The following is a 20,429-nucleotide window of genomic DNA, read 5'->3' on the forward strand; positions in this document are numbered from 1 at the left end:
TTTATATGCCTCCACTCAGTGATGTATCCAATTTGAGGCTATTTAGTGCTGGAGCACTTGTTCTGTCATCTAGGGATGAATGAATTTTGAGAGTTTCCTTGGATTTTAAGGTCTGGGATGAGACTAGAATGGCACTCAGGGTGATTTCTGATCCTTGGTCTCCAGGCCTTTGTTGAATCTCTTCCTCCTTGGACACTCTGTAGACCATCTTAGAATAAAATACTATGAAGATTGTATAGAAATACCCCAAATAAAATAAAAAATTCCTTTCAGCAATCTTTCATTCACATAGTTCACTTTTTGGTCTATCAATCATTTTGTTCTTGTGTGTATGGAATTCGTAGCACAGTATTGGAAGTACTATGATTAGTTGCTTCCTTCTTGATGAAATCAAAGACAGTCATGTTGACCCAGTTTAGGCTGATCTCTAGCTAATAAGCCATGGTACATTGGACTGAGAATGAACATTACGCTTGTATATGCCCTTCCTCCCTTTCCCTTCTCTTATGCACTCTGATGAAAAACTACCAGGGTTTGTTTAAATCAGTTTCCTATTACATTAGAACCAGGAAACCTGAAACCAGGTTTAATCTCTGATTACAAACTAGGATATGATTTCCCTAGTTTTCCACTGAAAACTGAGATTTAATAAAGTCTTGCATTATAGTACACAAGAATAGGGAACAGGGAGGCGTGCAGGTATAGCACTTTTCTCTTGGTGCAAAAATCATTTATGTCTGAAATAAGCCACTGTCCCCCTTCCCCCACCTGTTAGAACTGAAAGTTCCCTTTTTGGCCCAGTAATAGCATTAAGGCACTATTGTATTTCCTCTATTCTTAATTTTGGTGAACCACCCTGATAAACTTTTATACGGAGGTATAAAAATCTCAAACATTGCAAGGAGTGTATTATCTAGCACTACTCTAGACCTAGGCAGTCACATTTAGCCAGCTACGGGAATGGGATGCTGACATCTTGCGTGGCCCACTTTTAAGATATATCCATTAAAACTAAAAAAACTGTAACCCCATATTTCAAGCTGCAGAAATTGCAGCTTTTGATAATTTCTATGTTCCCGAAGATTGGCATGTTGGATATTGCTCAGGCATGTTCAGGCCCTACTGTTTTGTCCCCATGTGAAACAGAACACATGAAGGTGTGCAAAGGAAGGTGACTGTCTAAAGAGCTTCAGACTGCCTGCACTTTGTGACGAAAGTTGCAGCAGTAACAAAGCCAAAATCACTCTGTTAATCATCTGGAAATAGCATTCCACCCTGACATAGCTGAAGGGGAAGGTGGGGGATGGTGGAGGAGAGGAGAGGGCTACCATAATCTGATTTGTTAGTCTGGGATGAGCTGGATTGTGAATCTCTTTCCAGTTCTCAGTAGGAGCGATAACGCTGCCATTAAAGCCCCGAATGCAACTAGTATTTATTTTGCTGTCATATGGAGTTCTTGCTATGGGTTAGTGATTGAATAGGTAGAGAGATTCACTTTCTGCTGTAGAGGAAAAGTTAAGACATGTCGGAGAAACAGCTCTGTTTCTTCCGATTCCATGCTTGTCCTGTGATCATGCAAGCTACAATTTCTTCAGAGCTATAAATCTAGCATTGTGTATTTTGTGAAATCAAGAGTGCAGGAGCTGGAAGGCGCTGAGGACCTTGGGCTACACATATTACCCAGCATAAGATGACCAAGAATTTTTAGGTCAAAAAGAACCTGCATATTTATCTTCTTTGCTCCATTTGTTTTCTTTTAGTCTCTTTCCCCTGATAGTCCATGTGGCAGTAAAGCAATATGGGAAAGTTTTAAATTGAAATTATTGCAGCTATTTCTGGCGTCACACCGAAGTTGGCCAAGTCAACTGACTTTGCAGAGCTACCATTTACTTATTTATTTTGAGGGGGGGGGGTATGTGCAGTTAGATTTGCTCATATCTAACATGTGCATACATGCAATTCTCTTTGTGATGTGAGCTATTCAGCTACTTGTTTAATAGCCTATTCTAAAACTAGTAAACTAGTTCTTAGCTGTTTCTTGTTGAAGGAAGTGGCTAATTTGGAGCCTTGTAAACTGTAAGGAAAAATTAACTGAAGCAGGCAGAGTTCCCAGATGTACAGCTTTGCACTGAGGGCGGCACCAGTTAAATGGTATAATCTTGCACTATAGGCATGTATGCACTGGATGCAGTTTTGCCTGGAGGATTTAGGAATTTGTCTCCTGGCTGCTGGTACTACTTACTGATTCGGATTTATTAGTTCTTTATTGTTAAAAAGATTGATAAGCTGTAGGATATAGGAACAGTTTTAACAGAGCAAACATTTTCATAGAGCAGTTTGGGACTGGGCCAAGGCCCATTTCCACTATGTTCTTGAGGATAGTAGTTGCTTTTTTTTTCTTCCATTGACAGCAAACTGCTGCTTCTGTTGAGTAAAGGGCTTAATTAGTGTAAGACACTGGATAGGCTTTCCGTATCTGAGTACTTGTTATGCTGCATCATCTTGTTCTTTCTTTGGCAGTACGTGGAAAAATGATGGTAGTATTTCAGCAGCTACCTTGGTGGTATGACTGAGGTATGCTTCACTCTCATAAAACAGGGCAGAACTTGAATCAGGGAAGTTGATTCACACAACTCCTTAGAAGTTGCCAGTAATACCTTTTACTTCTTGGATTCTGTAGTGCATGCCTGCATGATTAAAAAAAATAAAATTAAAGTCTTATTTAAGACGGATTCTTGCCTTCCGAAGAAATTGTGATTGCAGTGGGGGGGGGGGGAGGTTCAAATTTTAATGTATTTTTACTTATTTAGGGTATTTCTTTCTGGACGATGCCCATCCACCAGTGGCTTGAAGTAGGGAATGTTTACAAAATATCAACTGTAAAAGTTTGCAAAATATATACAGTGTTCAAAAACAAAACAAATAAATATGCTCAGCTGGCCAATTAAGCACTTTTACAGCACTAGAAAAATAGAATTGTATAGTTGGAAGGGCCCCAGGGGTCATTCTAGTCCAACCCTGCTGCAATGCAGGAATCTCAACTAGGAACTCGCAGTTCAAGACTGGACTAGTCAAAAAAGAGATGTCTTTAAAGCCTTTTGAAAAACTTGAAGCCTGGAAGCCTGTCTCAGATGCACTGGCATAAAGTTCCAAACCCATCATGGAGAAGGCCTTCTCCCTCATTTAAGCCAGCAGTTTAAATGAACACTTCTATATGAGAGCCTGTTCCTTGGCCTGCTTCTTCTTGCATCTGATGTTTGGGGTTATTCGACAATACAGTCATACCTCGGGTTACAGACGCTTCAGGTTGTGTTTTTTTGGGTTATGGACCCGCCGAAACCCGGAAGTACTGGAACGGGTTACTTCCGGGTTTTGGCGGTTGCGCATGTGCAAAACCGAATCGCAACCCACGCGTGCGCAGACGTGCTGCTGCGGGTTGCGAGCGTGCATCCCACACGGATCCCATTCGCAACCTGAGCGTCCACTGTAGTTTCAGCAGAAGCAACTGGCTTCCCTTGCCCTTATTAAGCTTAGAATATGTGGGCTGAGCCATAGTTGCTTTATTAAGCATCCCCTCATCAGCTGATCACTCATCAGAATATTGCCAGTGTACCTGTGGATATTTCTGGTGCTTGCAATTTATAGGTAGCTGGGCAGACAGACTTCTCATTGTCTCTAGGGGCAAGGACAACTGGAAAGCTGTGTCTCTTCCACACACACACACACACACACACACACACACACACACAGAGGCTTAGTAGGGCCAGAAATGCTTTTGTCTGTTTCTGAATTGGTGATTAAGCCATTAGCTGTATGTACCTAATGCTTGAGATGACAACTAAACCCCCCACATTTGACTTTCATGCTACATGGTGGGGCAGTATGTTTTAATTCACATATTAAACCTTTTACTGAATGTGAGACCAAATGTGAAATTGGGCGGGGTGGTGGTGGTGGTGCTGCTATCTGAAAATCTTGTTGAGGTGTAAATTTGTCCCATGACTGGTAATGACTTCTCTTGTATAAGCTATGATTGAAGGAGACTGGAAACAGCATATGCAAACTAATTGTATTTGATGTCTTCCGCTGGTGAATTCGCAGGAGCTTTCCATGAGCTAAATCCCTGCTTGCAGAGCAGCAAAGTCATTCAGAGCCTCTCTATCCTGTAAAAATGTAAACACGCAAATCAAGGTGGGAGATGAGGCTTCCTTTCATTACTTTCATTTTGTGTGTTGTGCATGTCTCCTTTCTTTCCTGCACACTTTTATCCATGTGCAAGTGTGTAAGGTAGGTTTCCAGTAGCAGGAAACACTGAGGGCATAGTGTGGCTAAGAGTTGCAATTCCATTCATTTTCTTTTTTCATCCACGGTTTAAATTTTTTCCATTTTTGTATTTTCTTTTCTGTTTAATTAGGTTGTGATGGGAAATTATCTCTATTCGAGAGTAAAACTCCTGACTTTGTCCCAAGCCAAAATTTTGCGTGTTGCACAAGTACATAATGGCGAGAGGGTTTTTTTTTTTTAATAAAAAAAATTTTCTTCATAAAAGCTTCTTAAAAGAGAAACTGTTTTCCTTCCCCATGCTGCCTCCTCCCTGCCCCCCCCTAATTAAACGGTTTGAATTTGCACGTTAACCGCTTGGCGCTTCCTCGGCGCCTCAGATGATTAGAAAGGGATATTCATTTATGCCTTTTAAACGCCGCCCCGATTAAAATCAGAGAGATTTTTTCCTTCATCAAAATCTAACATCCTTGAAAAATTAATTTGATGCCTCTTGTTATCAATTAATTGAATCTCGTTGGGAAGGAGGCTTGTGCAGCGGGTGGTTAGAGCTAGTCCTTCTGTTCTTAGCTGCTTTTTAAAAACACACACTCTCTTCCCCCCCTCTACTGCTTCTTCCAAACTGTGACATTATAAAACTTTCTTTTATTATCTTACTCTTCTTATATAAAATAAATGAATAAAACTTGTTTCTGCCCCCGCCTTTCTTGGGGTGTCTTCATATACTGTATAGAAAGGAAACCTCCTCTTCCTTCCACTTCCTAAGAAGACTTCAGGAAAAAAAATAGTGCTTTAGCAATTTCTTGCCAATGTAGCTGGGTTTTCATTCTCTTTCAAATGGGGATATTGGATATTTCATTTGACTCTCCCTTTCAATTAAAAACGTAGAGCACCTTCACTTAAACCTGCTTCTTTTCTCTGCTGAAGTAATTTTTTTGTTGTAAATTTCGGTTCTTCCCACGAGACGAGACAGACTCCTTCAATATGAATAGACTTCTTTCCCCACTTTATTAACTTCTCAACTCTTTGTCCCCTTTTCTGCTTTCTTAAACAAAAAGCTGGCAATCAAAGGTACTGACTTATTCGCACAAGCTTTTTTATTATTTCTTTAAAAATTATTTAAATAAACTATATCTTGAAGTGTTTTTCTCTTCTTTTCTGTATTACACTGAAACTGCAGAGTTATTCAAACTCTATGTCTCCCTAGTTCTATAACATGATCATGAATAGATGGATGGAGCAAATTTTAGATTGCAACAGAATAGCATGAGCAGTAGAGAACAAAATTTTCACTTCCTCAATCCCCGTTGCTTTAGGAAGGCCACTCCTGTTAATGGTACTTAAGTGTTCTCACAGACCTGGCAAGAATATAAACTTGTATGTATCGTTCACCTTACAGCTACTGTTTTCAATCCTGTAGTGTTCTTCCTCAGACTGGGATCCCTCTAGTGATTAGACTCTACAGAAGTATTTTGAAATTAAAGTTTTTTGCCCTATCTGTCCATCTGTCTGGATATAAAATGATAATCATGGAAGACAACAATGTAAACTTACCAGCAAGTCTGTTTAATGGCTATCTCACCTAGCTTCTCTGCTTAGTTTGGTCCTTTCATAGCTGTTTTTATACAACTGTTGTTGAGAAATGGTAGTGTTTCTGATTAACGACAGTCGCAGCTGAGAGCATAGACTTGTCATGCAGAAATGGCTTCCCCTACAGACAGAGCTACTGATTCGGCAAAAGTGAATGAAATTTTGTAAATTAAACCATATGCACGTTTAAGAAAACTCCACTGGAGTTCAGTTTTGCATAGCAAGTAATTTTGCAGGTTAATGTGTAATTGGCATAATTCTTATTTATGTGAATATGGTGGTGGATGCAATTCCTCATTCAGAATGAAAGTAGGAAACTATTATTATTAGGATGAATATATTTAAGCATATGCAACTTAAAAATGCTAACAGATTTGCCAACTATAATTGACATAAAGTTTAAAAATAAAACTAGTTGGAAATCAGGCATGTGCCACTGACTCCATTCCTTAGCTGGTTGGCCTATTACTAATAGAAACTACAAAAAAATCCTCAAATGTGAGAACCTGATGTGGTAGCACAGCAAAAGCCATAAAATAGTTTAGACCTCAAATAAATGAAATGTTTTGGAGCATAATTAATAATTACCCAAGGGTTACCTTTGGTTGAACCTAGTATTGTCTAAGAGGTAGACCATCTAGTTTAGTTGGGAATTGAACATAGCACATTTTGTGTGCTAACTATGTGTTCTACCACTAATAATGCTTGGCTTTCTACTTTTCCACCAATTTCTGAGCCTACGATGCACTTTGCTATTTTGATTTCAAGCCTATCTTTTCAAGGGCTCGCAAAAATGTTCAAGACCCATTTACACTCTGTAGGCTGTGTTTTGTCACTTGCTTGTTCTAAACCATCAAGGGGTAGGAGGAGAAATATCAAGTCATAATTAAATCGTGGTCAATATTATGCTCCAGTTAGTTGTGAACCTGAACATAAAAACACCACCTAGCTTGGTGTGTTAGATATAAAGTGATAACTGAGCTGCTTCTATTGTGTGTATCCCTTGAATTACTGATTTCTTAATTTTGCTAAGTAGTTTCTGCACTATGACAGCAGCTTCATGTATTATAATTATGCAAAGGAAAAAAGTTGGAAGGTGTATGCATCCCTCTTCTTAGTTTCATCATCACTGATTGACTTGGAAATCTCTGTTCCCTTTGGGAAAGTGATGCTTTCAAGATTTCTATATTGAAATGTATTTTTCTACTAAGCAGAACAGCATGGTTAGTTGGTCATCTCCTGTACCAAAGATGATCTTCGTGGAACAGCTCAGGGGTGTGTATGATGAGAGAACTTCAGGTTAGGTGTTGGTCTTACAGAGCATAAATTGAACTTTAGACTATAAAATGCTTCAACAGTCCTGGTTTTATGCTACCCTTAGAAGCTTGTTAGTTTAGTTGCAGCCTCCTATGCTTACCCTGATACTTCAATTGGTTATGGAAGTTCACAGTGCAGTTCATTGTGGAGCAGCGTTAGAAACTCTGATATATAAGCTAGGCACCAAATGGCTCCTTAAACCAGTGTTACAGTCACCAAAACGGAATGCGTAGTTGCTATTTTGGGGCCAGACAGCTCAAAAGCCATCTTTTTCAACAAGACTTTTTGCTTCCTGAAATTAATTGTGATTGCGCAGATAAAATATAACAGATAGAATTCTGCGGGTTGCGTTGTTAGTGTGTGAAAACAGTCCAGATCCAAGGATCTCTAGGCATGCACTTCCAGAGGGCTGGAGACATCAGAATTGGTATAATTTTCACTTCTATTGTGACTTATATGCATCAAGCTTGAAAGATGTACATTAGAGCCCTATACTTGTTTGATGTAAATCCCACTAAGTTCAATGGAGCTTACTCCTAGGCAAGAGGGTTTAAGATTGCAGTCTTCCAGAGCAATCCAACCTCCCCCTACTATGCACTAAGTCAAGTAGCTGTAGTAGTGTGGTAGTGAAACCTTTCTAGAGTGGGCAAGGTTGATATTGGATGGTGTGCTCCTTCTTACAACTTCAAAGTATATTCTCATTTAGATATTTTAAGTCCTTTTTTTTATTCCATAAAAAACCGCACGCTCAAGTAATACATTTTCCAGCATATTTTGAATAACTTATGTCAGTATGTGTCACCTTAGTTTTCTAATGCTGAATAAAATGGAGGGTTTGTTCACATGAAACTAGAAATTTCATTTGCCCTCTCACTTTTTTGGTCCATTTTCAGTGACTAAATTCTTAGCACTGTAGCTCTGGCCTTTGCATGATAGCCTGAAATCCTATATATGTTTATTGGAAATAAGCATTGAAAGCAGTGGGATGTATGCATAGGATGAATCTCATTTTTTAAAAATACTGTTATGGAAAAACAGCTTTAAACCCTGCATGTTCAGTGATACATATTCTCAAGGTTGGCATGCATACTTCTGAGCCTTAGTTGCTGATAAGTCATGCAAGTTATATGATTTCGATTACAAGCCTGGGTTGCAAAAAATAGGTGTTATTTTTTATATATATAAAAAATGAAATGGGAAAAATCTAGGTTATAGATCCTTTGCTATAAGCCACACTTGAATATTACACTCTTAGTCTGGCTTGTACCTGCAGTGACAATTGGTACTTATTATCACTTGGGTTTGCCAAGCGAGTGGAGAAATATCTAGTCCTTAAGAACTGCATTTGTGCATATTCTGGTATTAATGTGAATATAAGTTAATTTGCACATGCAGAAAATATTTAACAAGGAAATGGTGTCTGAATGATTGTCCTTCAGAAACATAGCTCTTTTTCTTTTCCCCACTTCATAGAGTATTCAGGGACTCCATTCCTTCAGAGGCAGTGGGGTAGTACATTTTGCCCCAGATCGCATGTCAGCCATCCTGGACTTTCAGAATGTATACCAAGGATACATAAAAGTGTCTCACCCTAGGCAACTTCTTACCCTGTCTCTGGATTGCTTCCCCTTTTTACCTTGCAAAAAGCCCCCCCCCCCCAATAATCCCTAGTTAACAGGTGAGGGTATGACAGTTCTTAGTAGTTCTCTTGCTCTTTTCTCGGGAATAAGAGAGGCCACTCTGTATATCTTACATACATTTGAGCTTTCCACAGAAATGCCGCAGGATATATCTCTTTGCATTTCATACACTTCTGGCCTTGCTATTTACACGCCTCGTCTCCCGTCCCCCACCCTCAAGCCTCCGTAGCCTTATCGTCAGTTGAGGATCATGCTTCAGGTATCTATTGATACTCTAGTTCACAAATACTTGCACTGCAACACATCTGTTAGTCTGTAAGATGCCACAGGATTTTGTTCTTTGCACGGCTGTTGGTTATAATCACTTTCCTAAAATCTGGTAATCTATCCTCATTGTGGTTTGTACTTGATTAAAAGCAAGACCTTTTTGTTCTGTATCGCTTTTTATGTATAGTTCGGTATAAACTAGGGGGGTTATACGACATGATGGAAAATTTGGAAAACTCGGATCTGAGCTCTTAAATGTTCTTTGGCTTTTTAAATCCCATTCTTAGGTATATGCCTAAGATGCATCTGGTGTGAACTTGGTGGTAAACCTAGGTTGCCTTAATTGGTTTGATAGAGGACTACACTTGTTTTGGGGTGCCAGAAGTTGTGAATGACCAGATTCATTCTAAAAACAGAGGAAACTATTGGCTAGAGTTATTCGCATGCAAGTCCAGAGGCACTGCATATGCACAATTATATTTCGACGATGATTTTTTTTAAGAGTAGTCGTGTTGGAAACATGCATTATTCGTTATAGCATGAAATAGCCTTCCCGGTGGCAACAGAACAAAAGTTTAAAAATTCAGTTGCCATCTCTGAACAGATGAGTGCTGGCAAGCAGTAGCCTCTTCTCTATGCCCTCCTCCTTTTTGAAACCCTTCAGGGTGACACAATGAGGAAGGTTCTGTTACCCTCGCTTAGACCCAGTCTCTCACACACATATGGTTTCCTGAGTCTCCCAAACAGTAAGGCAGGAGCCCCTGTGTGTGCAACGTCACTATTTAATTAGTCGTCCCTGATTAACAAAACTTGGCGTTCAGCTTCCTTCTGCCCTCATCTTTCCTGGCTTCGAATCAATGGCTTTGATATGCTAATTAGGGAGTAATTTAATTTCAAAAGGCCGCAATTAACAAGGGTGTTGTGGACATGCTGTAGTTAAGCGGCGTAATCTAATTTGCATTAGTAACAAGCAGGGACTAATTAGAAGCTTAATTAGACACTTAGATGGCTCTTGTGTTTACTTTCTTAATGAGATGGAGTGGGGCTCTTTTTTTAATCTTTTCAAGAGCTCAGCAGAAAGCAAGCAGTGGGTGAAACCAGGATGCCAACGCCTGGCACTTTTTCAGTCGCTGAAGGCAGCGAAAGCAAGCCGGTTGCCTCACCCAGTCACTCCTCTCCGCAGAAGAGATGAAGGCTTCCAATTCTAGCCTTGGCATCTTATATAGGATAATAATGGCAGAAGAAACTCTGCTACTGTGGAAGGATTTAAAAGTTGGCTATTCCCCCCCCCCCCTCATTCTGATGAAAGGCACATAGGAAGTGACTTTGTATCAAGTCAGATCATTGGTTTATCTAGATCTGTATTCTATAGATCAACTGGCAGTGGCTCTTCAGGGTTTCAGGCGGAATCTTTTCTAGCTGTATCTGGAGATACCATGGATTGTACATGAGACCTTCTACATGGAATATTGACCTATGGCCCTTCTAGGGGAAGGCAAGTGACTGTATTGGAGAGGCCAATTCCTGCTCATTGTTAACTATGTGGTCCCCTATTGAAGTGCTAAGTTTTGCTTAAAATGACGGATATGCAAAGGCTGTTCTAGGCTGTATTAGAGGCCCATAGATCCTTTACCAATTCATCTTCATTCCCACCAGTTGAACACCTCCTGTGAAATTTTTCATTATCTTGTATATACTGTACCTGCTGCACATAGTCTTGATGGTCTTGTAATCCATTTAGCCCCCTGGACTGGACTTTCAAACGTTATTTCCTTTGTCAAAAATAGAGTCCCCAGTTGTACAGTGGAAATGTCTACAATTCTCACTTCTTTATGACCTAGGAGAAAGGAGACTGTATGAAATGTAAGTCTATGCAACTTCTCCCTGGCTCCAGCTTCAGGGAGACAACTGCCATAGAATTATTTTCAACTCCTCTTCAGAGTCAAGGATTTGGAGAAATAGGAAAAAGGTGGAAAGCAACAGAATCTGGACAGGGTTTCACATTGTTTTGCGTTGTGAGTTCACTAATGAATGTCAACACTGGAAGCAACACTAGACTATAGAAAAGTATGAAGTGCAAGAGCATGGGACATTGAAGGGAAGTTGTCATGTTCTTTTAATGACTATTAGTGCATGGGGTGGGCTCAAAAGTGACTTACTCCAAAATAAAAAGTTGCTTTTTAGCTAGATGAAAGTAGTAGATGAAAGCATCCATAGGTGTGATCCCATTAAAGGGGGTACCTGGACTAAGCCAATCCTTGCTTCCTTAAATCTCTTCTAATTTACTGTAATGCTTTAAATTCATTTTAGCTCTTGCAGATTTTATTTTCTAATCCCTTTCCACATTTCCATGTGTTTGTGTGTTAATTAAAGGGTAAAAAGCCACTCTGAGCAATCCTAGGTTCTCCTCCTCCTCCTGAACCCAAAGCCTTTTAAGATTAAGAGCTGTTTTCTAAAGACTTCCTATTACCCACACTTGGGGAGGAATATCGTTCAGCTCTTCACATGTTTAAGCAAAGACTGAATGTGAGTAGAGGTTTGTGAGAGAAAATACTTTATCCTTCAGATAGCTGTGCAAACTCATTCCTGGCTAGCACTAGTGTTGCTTAGTCAATCTCAAGGCCAAGTTGTAGCATTCTGAAGTGGTCTAGGGAGGCCTGGTCAGTTGGCAAGGAGGTATTGCTCCCTTCCTTTCTACACCTTGTATAAGTCTCCACAGACTCTGGAATTCAAAGTATCACGTAGTATGGTGCAGTATGTAGACTTTGGGGTTTTGACATGGATGATCAGCCATGAGGCTTAGGGCAGCTTCCTGTGTGACACATTTCTCCTTGGCAGTTAGAGGACAGAAAGAATTCTGTGAAATAACCTTTATAAGGTGGCCTAGAAAATCACTGTTCTCAGTGCAACAGTACTTGATAATAATTTTTTTTTTAAAAAAAGACCGTTCGGTTTCCCAGCTACTTAGCCTTAGCCTCAGATACATCCAGATCATTTGCTGAATGCTGAGAATAAATTAAGCAGAAAAATGAAACTCTAGGCATGAAAAAGTGTTGTTTGTGGCATCTCTTATGCCTGAAGGAGCATCTCTTTCAGTACCAACTTGCCTACATGTTAAGATCTGCTGAGGCCCATGTCCATGTACCTCCTTTATCAGAGAAACATTTGACCGCAAGAGACAGAATCTTCTCAATAGTGGTGTTATGCCTATGGAATGCCCTCCCCAAAGAGGCACACTTGATGCATACATTGCAGTGTGCCTGGTGCCTGGAAAAAATGTTATTATTTACCCAAGTATCTTAGTCTGTTGTAAACTTTGGTTTGTTTTTAACATTTTTTTTTGCTGTTTTATTGTAATTTTCATTATGATATGATTTTTTGTTGCACATCACCCTAAAATTCAAGTACAGTAAAGGATGATGTAGAAATGTTTAGGTAAGTTAATAATAGTACGTTGCTAGTTAGGATAGTTGGGACAAGTCTGTTCTTCATCACCCCACCTTCTTTGCATAGGGTCCATTTTCCTGGGTTCATAAAGCATTTCCTTTCCATTACTTTTTTTGTGATCTTTTGCCAGAATATAGGCAACATATTCTATTCTTAAGGGAGAGACAAACAGACTTGAGGAAATTTACAGGACTTTGCTAGGAAAGGATTGACTGTTGAACCTTGAATATATTGGCATCTCCACTTCTTTAAAACAATATGTGTGTTTTTTATTTTACTGTTTTATCTTCTGTTAAGTGTTTTGATTTTTTTATAGTGAATGGCATATAAATTTTATGAAATTAATAAAATAAAAAATATTTACAAACTTAAATGAAAGAATTAAGTGTTTCATTTAGCTACTTCTTCTAACCTTTGGCAAAGAGTAGCTGCATGCTGTTGTATTTGAATCCTGGCATTCACAACTTGGGGAGAAGACCTTTTGGGTGGTAAACTGAGTGCTATGCCTGGCCTTAGTCTCTTCCTTTCTTGGTAGTTCTGAAGCCTGAAAGAATGAATTGGGCAAACCGGTTTGGTTGAATGTTGGGAGGGGCTGAACTTTCAGAGTTTGGAACTGAATGGGAATTGCCCTGAAGCTGTATGAATTTGGATCTCTAAGACTGTGGTTATTAAAATATGACAAGAGTATGTTCCGACTTTCAACCAAAAATAAGCTCCTGCCAGCTCAGTGCCAGAAGTTAAAAATTTCATTTGGCCTCCTTTTTCAGCTAGAATGTGATAGAAGGTGCAAGAAAGCCAGAGAATTGTCCAAAACACAGGGTACATATGTGAATAGGGTTTAGAATATATTCTCTCCCTATGCTTCCTTGAGATTAGGGTTTGTTTAATCTTGACAGAATGCTGTTGATGTGGAGTGTGATGTGCTACATATTGAATTTTCAGTCTAATCTTCATATTTTGGTACTGGAAGGAATCTTCATGCATCTCAGATTGGTCATGGCTTCTGGAGTGGGAAAGGATGTGTGTATGCATGTATGTTTGTATATTTGCACATATTGCCTACTGCTGTGTGCATGCTTGGCCTTCATACTGTACTTATATGCAACAATGTGCTGTACTACCACCGTATAGTAACTTCACAATTTAAGTGCTCCTTCAGCTTTATGTGTTTGGCAATTTAAAAAAAGGGGGGTGAGCATCCAGGACAAAATACTTTGGGTGCAATGGCGGGTGGGACTGCCATTGTGTTTTGACGATACACAATTTGGGCTTTAAGTGAGATCCTTGGAGGGCTTACTGTACTTGCAGTGCACAGCTCTTGCTTGTACCATTTCATGTTCTGAACTTCTTGGATTTATCTGTGGAGTGCACTGAGGAGCTAGTGAGTGGAGTGTCTTGCTTTTTGACATATATAAAAAAATAAAAGAATTGTCCAGTAGCACCTTAGACACCAACTAAGTTTGTTCTTGGTATAAGCTTTTGTGTGCATGCACACTTCTTCAGATTGCTTTTTGACATTCAAGTTTGGACAAAATTGATATTTGCTCCTTTTTAGCCCATATACTATTTACAGAATCGGGGGGGGGGGGGTTTCTAATCAAAGTGAATCCTCTTATCTTCTGATGACTTTTCTTTTCCAAGCTTAAAAATAGACCCTCACAGACAGGGTTCGAAACTAGCAGGGCACCAGCTGCATTTTGCGCCTAAAGATTCTCCATTTGCGAGCACCTCAAAAAGTCTGGGTGCCATGTTTTGAGCCTGACTGAAACTTCAGGATTACTGAAATGTTTGTGCTTTGAAGCCTCAAAGTATATGTTAAGGATAAACAATATGTTAAGGAGTTTAGCAATAAATAGTAGAGTGTTTTGAAAACTGAAGTATGGTACCAATATTTTTATTGTAAACACTAAATTTAACATGTATTAATAATTTCTGTTAAAGTGATATTAACAGTCTCACTTATGTGAATTGTGTACTAGTTCATGCTTATCAAAATAATAAATAAAAAGTGTTGCTGAAACCCCCCCCCCAAAATGGCGACTGTACATTCTGTTTTGGCGCCCACAACCCAGGTCCCAAGAGCCATTTGGCTCCTAGCAGTTTCTAACTCACAGATCTAAGTAGACCTTGCTGCCTCTTACAGTGTTGTGCTCTCTATTCTCCTCGACTACCTCAGCATTTTGGAAAGTGCACCCGCTGCCCAAGTAGAAAGCAAATACAGAGTTTTGGCTGCCTTCTGGAATGTTGCTGTTGTGCTTGTGGGTTCTTGCTTTCTCCCTGCCACTCAGTGCTACTTGGCAGTGAGGTGGAAGGCACAGACACAGATGATGCGTGTGGGTGTCTTATCTGCTGTGACTTACTCAGGGGGTCAAATGTGTAAAGGTGGCAGAATCTTTGATGGCAGAAGGTTCCATGACAGTTGAAGGTGCTCATTGGGGGATGACTTGAGGCCATGGAGTTTCTGGTTGCTATCGGTGACAAGTGTATTCTTGGCAGGAGAAGTTATTTACCCAACATTCAGAAGAGCAAAGCGGACGGATGTGAGGTGATGATTTTATGTTGGCAGAAGGAATCTTTTAGTAAGATATGTGCAGAGTTGAAATGACAATTAAGAGCATCTGCAGACTGTTGCTACAAGCACATTAGCTTAGCTCTCTTGTCTTGAGGTGTGTGGGACCAGAATATTGGAAGAAGAAAAAATTAAGGTGTCTGCCTGATTCTTTTTTTTTTTTTTTTGCTCCTGTAGTTTAAGAGATCGAGAAGTGAAAGGAGAAAGTGAAGCTTTTACCCCTTGTTGCTTCAAAAACTTTATGAGAAGAATATATTTGAGAATCTAACTTTACAGTTTTTGTATATGCTTAAAACTGCAATTTGAAACAGTTGCTTCAGAGCACTGTCATAATATAGCTACCTCTGTAACGAGAGCATACAGTACGTGGGTTGCTGAACATTTTGATGAGCTTTGTGCTGCTTTAAGGATAAACATTTCTGTGTTTTTGTACATGTACACCACTGCATTACACATACAGTTCTCCCAATACAGAGAACAGACTCTTGTAGCTTGCCCACAGATCTGCAAATACTTCATTTTAATATTCTAGAAGATAACATGTATATGCTGTTACGTGTGCTTGCTCTCAGTGAGAGATCTGTCCATACAGCAAAACCAGCTGATCTCTGTGCTCTCTCTCCCAGGGAAACTCCGGGCATCCATCAGTCTGTTAATTGCACTAATTAGAGAGTGTGGAGGTGTTAATTGGAAAACCCTGGTATTGTGCCTGTTTAAGGGAAGAAAACGTCAATAAAAATTAATTGATGACTTGGCATGGCATGCGCACTTCACAGGTTAGGAGAGAGTCAAAAGATGTCAAGGCAAATGTTACTGCTCAGATTAAGCAATTGTTAATTAAAAAGCAGCAGTAATTAATATGCCTATGTGCCATATGGTATTGGGTCTCTCTTTACTCCTGTTGCCTGTCTCTTTCGTCTACCTCTTTCCCTAACCTCCTTTCACTGCCAAATAAAAGGTGTACTTTGAAACAAACAAATACGGAAAGTGAAATCAGTGGACAATTGTTGAATGAAATTATTTTGATTCCAGACAAAAAGAATCGCAATTAGTTATCCAGTCACACTAATTAATCATTGAAGGATGAATGTCTGACCTCCCTGCTCTTTATGTTTGTGCATGTACTTGTATGTGGTATTGTTGCCAGTATTACCTCTCCCAGAAAGACTGAAAAACCACCGCTGCTCATCTGTATCTTTACTGCTTATTTATTCATTTAAATTTAAAAATTGCTTGGCACTGAGACTAGGCTTTAACTGCAAACAGGCCCTTTCAGACTACTAAAAATCTAGTCAGTTGGTAGTTCTTATTGGCTGCCATTTTGATATGCCATATACACTTACTTGTCCAGATTTCCATGGGTGGTGATTTGTGATAGCTCGAGCCAGAGAGACTGACTAAATTGTTAGGCTAGTACTTCTGGATTGTACCCACATGCCTTCTTCTGAATGCAGATAAAATGGTGTAGCTTGCCATAGCAGTTGCTGAGAGAAATTTGTGTGTGTGTTTGTGTTTATACTATAGGATCCATTTCTAGTTTTGACAATTTATAGTTTGGTGATTTTTCAGTTTCCTGTCAAGGTTTCTAATAAGTTCGCAATAAATTCTCCTGATATTCATGCTGGAAAAATCATTGCCAGGCTTAACACTCCTTCAATCCTTTACTGATAGTGTTGGCTTGCTCATCTCCCAAAAATAAACTAGAATACTGCTCCCATTGTATAAATAAGGAACTCAGGGACCAGTGCTTCAACTCAAGTGAGAAGGCTGGCAGAAGGCAGCATTTACATAAAAGCAAATATCATATATCAGGGTTCATTCCAGTACTACATGCTGGTAATGATGTGAGTGTACTAACAAATGGGCAAAAGCATTGTGGTTGTGAAGTAGAAGATACTCCTCTATTATTCACCATATGCAGAAAAGTGGAATTAACATCAGTGAAATAGGTACTTGACTTTATTCTAAGTATATATCTGAAGCCATGAGCTGATGTTAGGGTCAGTTTGTTACTCACTGCTATGATTATTATTTGTCTCAATTGTGTGACGTGACTAAGAGTGCAATTCTATTCATGTCTACTGAGAAGTAACTGAATTCATAGGGCTTAAAGGTAAAGGGAGCCCTGACCATTAGGTCCAGTCGCAGAGGACTCTGGGCTTGCAGCACTCATCTCGCTTTACTGGCCGAGGGAGCCGGCGTACAGCTTCCATGTCATGTGGCCAGCATGACTAAGCCGCTTCTGGTGAACCAGAGCAGCACACGGAAATGCCGTTTACCTTCCCACCAGAGTGGTACCTATTTATCTACTTGCACTTCGTGCTTCCGAACTGCTAGGTTGGCAGGAGCAGGGACCGAGCAACAGGAGCTCACCCCGTCGCGGGGATTCAAACCACCGACCTTCTGATTGGCAAGCCCTGTGCTCTGTGGTTTAACCCACAGCGCCACCTGTGTCATAGGGCTTAGTCCCAAGTAAATGGGTACAGACTTGCAGCCTAAATATTTTCCCATTGTCTAGCTCAGACATCCCGTTCAGAATGTGATTTGAAGGTTGGAAATAGACCATGGCTTCACTCCTTCCATCTAATGCAGTGGTTCTCCATTTCCTGGTTGTTCTAAGCGTGGATTTGGAATCTGGCAACTATGGTTTGCTTGATTTGGATGCCATGACAAGCTATAGTTAGAACAAATCAGGAAACTGAGGAGGAAACCAGTGTCATGTTTCTAATCCTTCCAAATTGTGGTTTAGAGAATTGTCAGAACTGAGTTTTTCCCACAGGCATTGGTTGGCCACTGTGAGAGTACAGGATACAGGACTAGATGGGCCTGATCCAACAAGCTCTTATGTTCTTATGAGGCTGTAGCCAGGGTTGTGGTCTGAAGGCATGTGATTCAACAGACTTGTTGCCTTGAAGCAGGCCTGGGTATTCTTAGCATGTAAATTAGGGATACTATCTGGGAATTCTTTGGGGTCTTCCAGACAATCTATTTATTGATCATTCATCCTGATTTGCTTTCACAGGAGTTACGTTGTACCTGGGGGTTCTGATTTGTTTGTGGCGAGGTCATACAACAATGAGCATTCATCCTGATCTGCTTGTGGTATATTCATATGTCTTTGCAGTGACCATTTGTTCATGTCACACTTTTCAACGCATTTCCCTGTCACTTCCCTAACCACAAAAGTCCGTTTCTTTTTTAAAGTGGATTTGTTGTGGTGGGATGATAAAGCACTTTAATCCACTTTAATTGCACAAACCTAAATTTCTTGGTATGTGCTTGACTCCTTCGTGCAAAATGCTGATAGTCTGGAGGTGCTATTGATATGCCATTTTGAGCTCTGTGGAAGAAAAGTGAGCTATAAGTGTAGTAATAATATGTAGGCTCAAAGTGTACACATCTTGTTCAATCACATCTGTCACACCGCTGCATGCATCTATTTAAAATGTGTCAGTCAAGCTGCATGCTCTGTGATGTATGCTCTTAAACTATAGCCCGCAAAGCAGCCCTTTGGGGAGGAGACACAGGCCTTACTGAGCCTTCTGGGTGCTATAGTTGTCCAAATAGCACTGGGAACCTAATGTCTTTAAAAGTCATAATTTAAAACTTTTTCCAAATCATTGTGTGTTAAAAAGTCATAACTTGAGGGTTTGTTACACTTCCCTGGGTTTAGAACCACTTTTAGGGTTGCATGTCAAGTTTTTATTGGCAAACCTCAGATATGGGAATATGACTGCTCTTTCCCTTGCTTATTCTAGCTGCATTTTTTTAAAAGTTGCTGGCATATATCAGTAGAGGGTTAACTATCTGACACAGTCCTCTAAAACTGTAAACAGCATTTTGTCCCTAACACTTTGTGGAGTAATCTCTCACTTAACTAGGAACACCCCCCCCCCTCCACTGGTTTGGATGAAAATTGATTCTATCTATTTCTCTCAAACACCGCCACCCATGCAGCGAAAGTTTGAGAATTAAGATTAAGAGTGGGGAAAACAGTAAAAAGGGCACACACAAAAAACCACCCCACCCCACCAAGGAAAGACATATATGTTGGGAATGTTGATAGTTTTGCAAACTGGTGGGAGTTTGATTTTGGTAAAATTGTATCACTTGCCTATATCATACACACCTGGTGTACAAGTTGTGGATCACAGGAATGTTTGGGTGTCATGTGGCATGGGCTCATTTTGGAATGTTACTGTTCTTCAGAGTACAGAAATGCTTAGCCACTTTCTGGCATGGCTGGTGACAGTTGAACTTTAAAGTTCAATATAGTGTTTAGCCCACTGGAGCTTCAATGAACATGTTCAGTGCAAGGGTTGTACGTGGTGTGGTCATCAGGATATTCTTCTAGACCTATAGGGGAGAATAAATACTCTTATATTCCAGTATTTCTGTGGCTATTTTTATGGACAGTACGGGAACAACTGCTTTCCTAAAATGCTTAGAAGTCCCTATAAACTGTAGGCTCTTGAATATTTATTACTAAAATATGTGAAAACGTATTTGGAACATGAACCTGTTTAACTTTAAAATACTTTATCTCATCATGAAACTCTCCTCCCATATCATAATGGGGTGGAGCTTTGAAGCCTTATGCAACCATGTATCGCCCTCTGTGATAGATGGGAACATAGGAAGTTGACTTACACTAGCTCAGACTATTTATCCATCTAGCTCAATATTGTCTGTTGACTGCCAGTGGCTCTCCAGAGTCTCAGGCCGAGGTCTTTCACATCACCTGCTACCTGATCCTTTTAAAAACCAAGCCAAACCAGGAGATGTCAGAGACCTTCTGCACACATAGCATGTGTTCTACCGCTGAACTGTGGTCCCTTCCCAAATCTATAGTATTTCTTCATGGTTCAGTTCTTGGTGTGTTTGGGATTTCTCAGTGCATTCGGCTTGTTTTCTTTTTCCGTCTACCACAATAGCAGTTTTCAGACAGGCAGGACTAGGATTAAATGAGTACCCAGTGCATTTGCTTGGGGCATCAATGGGAAGAGATAAAGATAAGCCTGGGATTTTGTTCTGCAGCAGTTGTTTCGAATTTTTTTTCTTGATGGTGCTCTAACTGGACACCACTACCAACCATGCTGCCTTCCCAAACCATCACATGAGGATCCCAGGGTTAAGGCATTTTCATACATGGCACTAAAAGTACCTTGCCTTGTTCTCTATATGTACTCATATAAATGCTGTTGATGTGGGTAGAGGGAGAAGTAAACCATTTTAAACCATCCCAAGTTTCCTCTTCATTCAAATATTGTCTGAGGAGCATAGGATCCAGACAAGAGAAAGCAGGAACCATACTGTAT

The 20,429-nt window shown here is 40.0% G+C and overlaps 1 protein-coding gene across 6 annotated transcripts in view; it reads left to right on the plus strand.

Annotated features, from left to right (window-relative positions):
- The window catches only part of FOXP4 (forkhead box P4), a 140,047-nt gene that overhangs the window by 13,467 nt on the left and 106,151 nt on the right, over nucleotides 1-20,429 (plus strand). The window contains exon 1 of one of the 6 annotated variants that reach the window (XM_028734125.2): nucleotides 14,994-15,087. The exons of the other annotated variants lie outside the window; for them this stretch is intronic. The gene's annotated coding sequence lies outside the window, so the exon portion shown is untranslated. Of the gene's footprint in view, nucleotides 1-14,993; nucleotides 15,088-20,429 lie in introns of those variants that run through there. 6 annotated transcript variants of the gene reach the window in all.

This window comes from Podarcis muralis, chromosome 5 (assembly GCF_964188315.1).
Source record: "Podarcis muralis chromosome 5, rPodMur119.hap1.1, whole genome shotgun sequence".
NCBI classification, from domain to species: Eukaryota; Metazoa; Chordata; class Lepidosauria; order Squamata; family Lacertidae; genus Podarcis; species Podarcis muralis.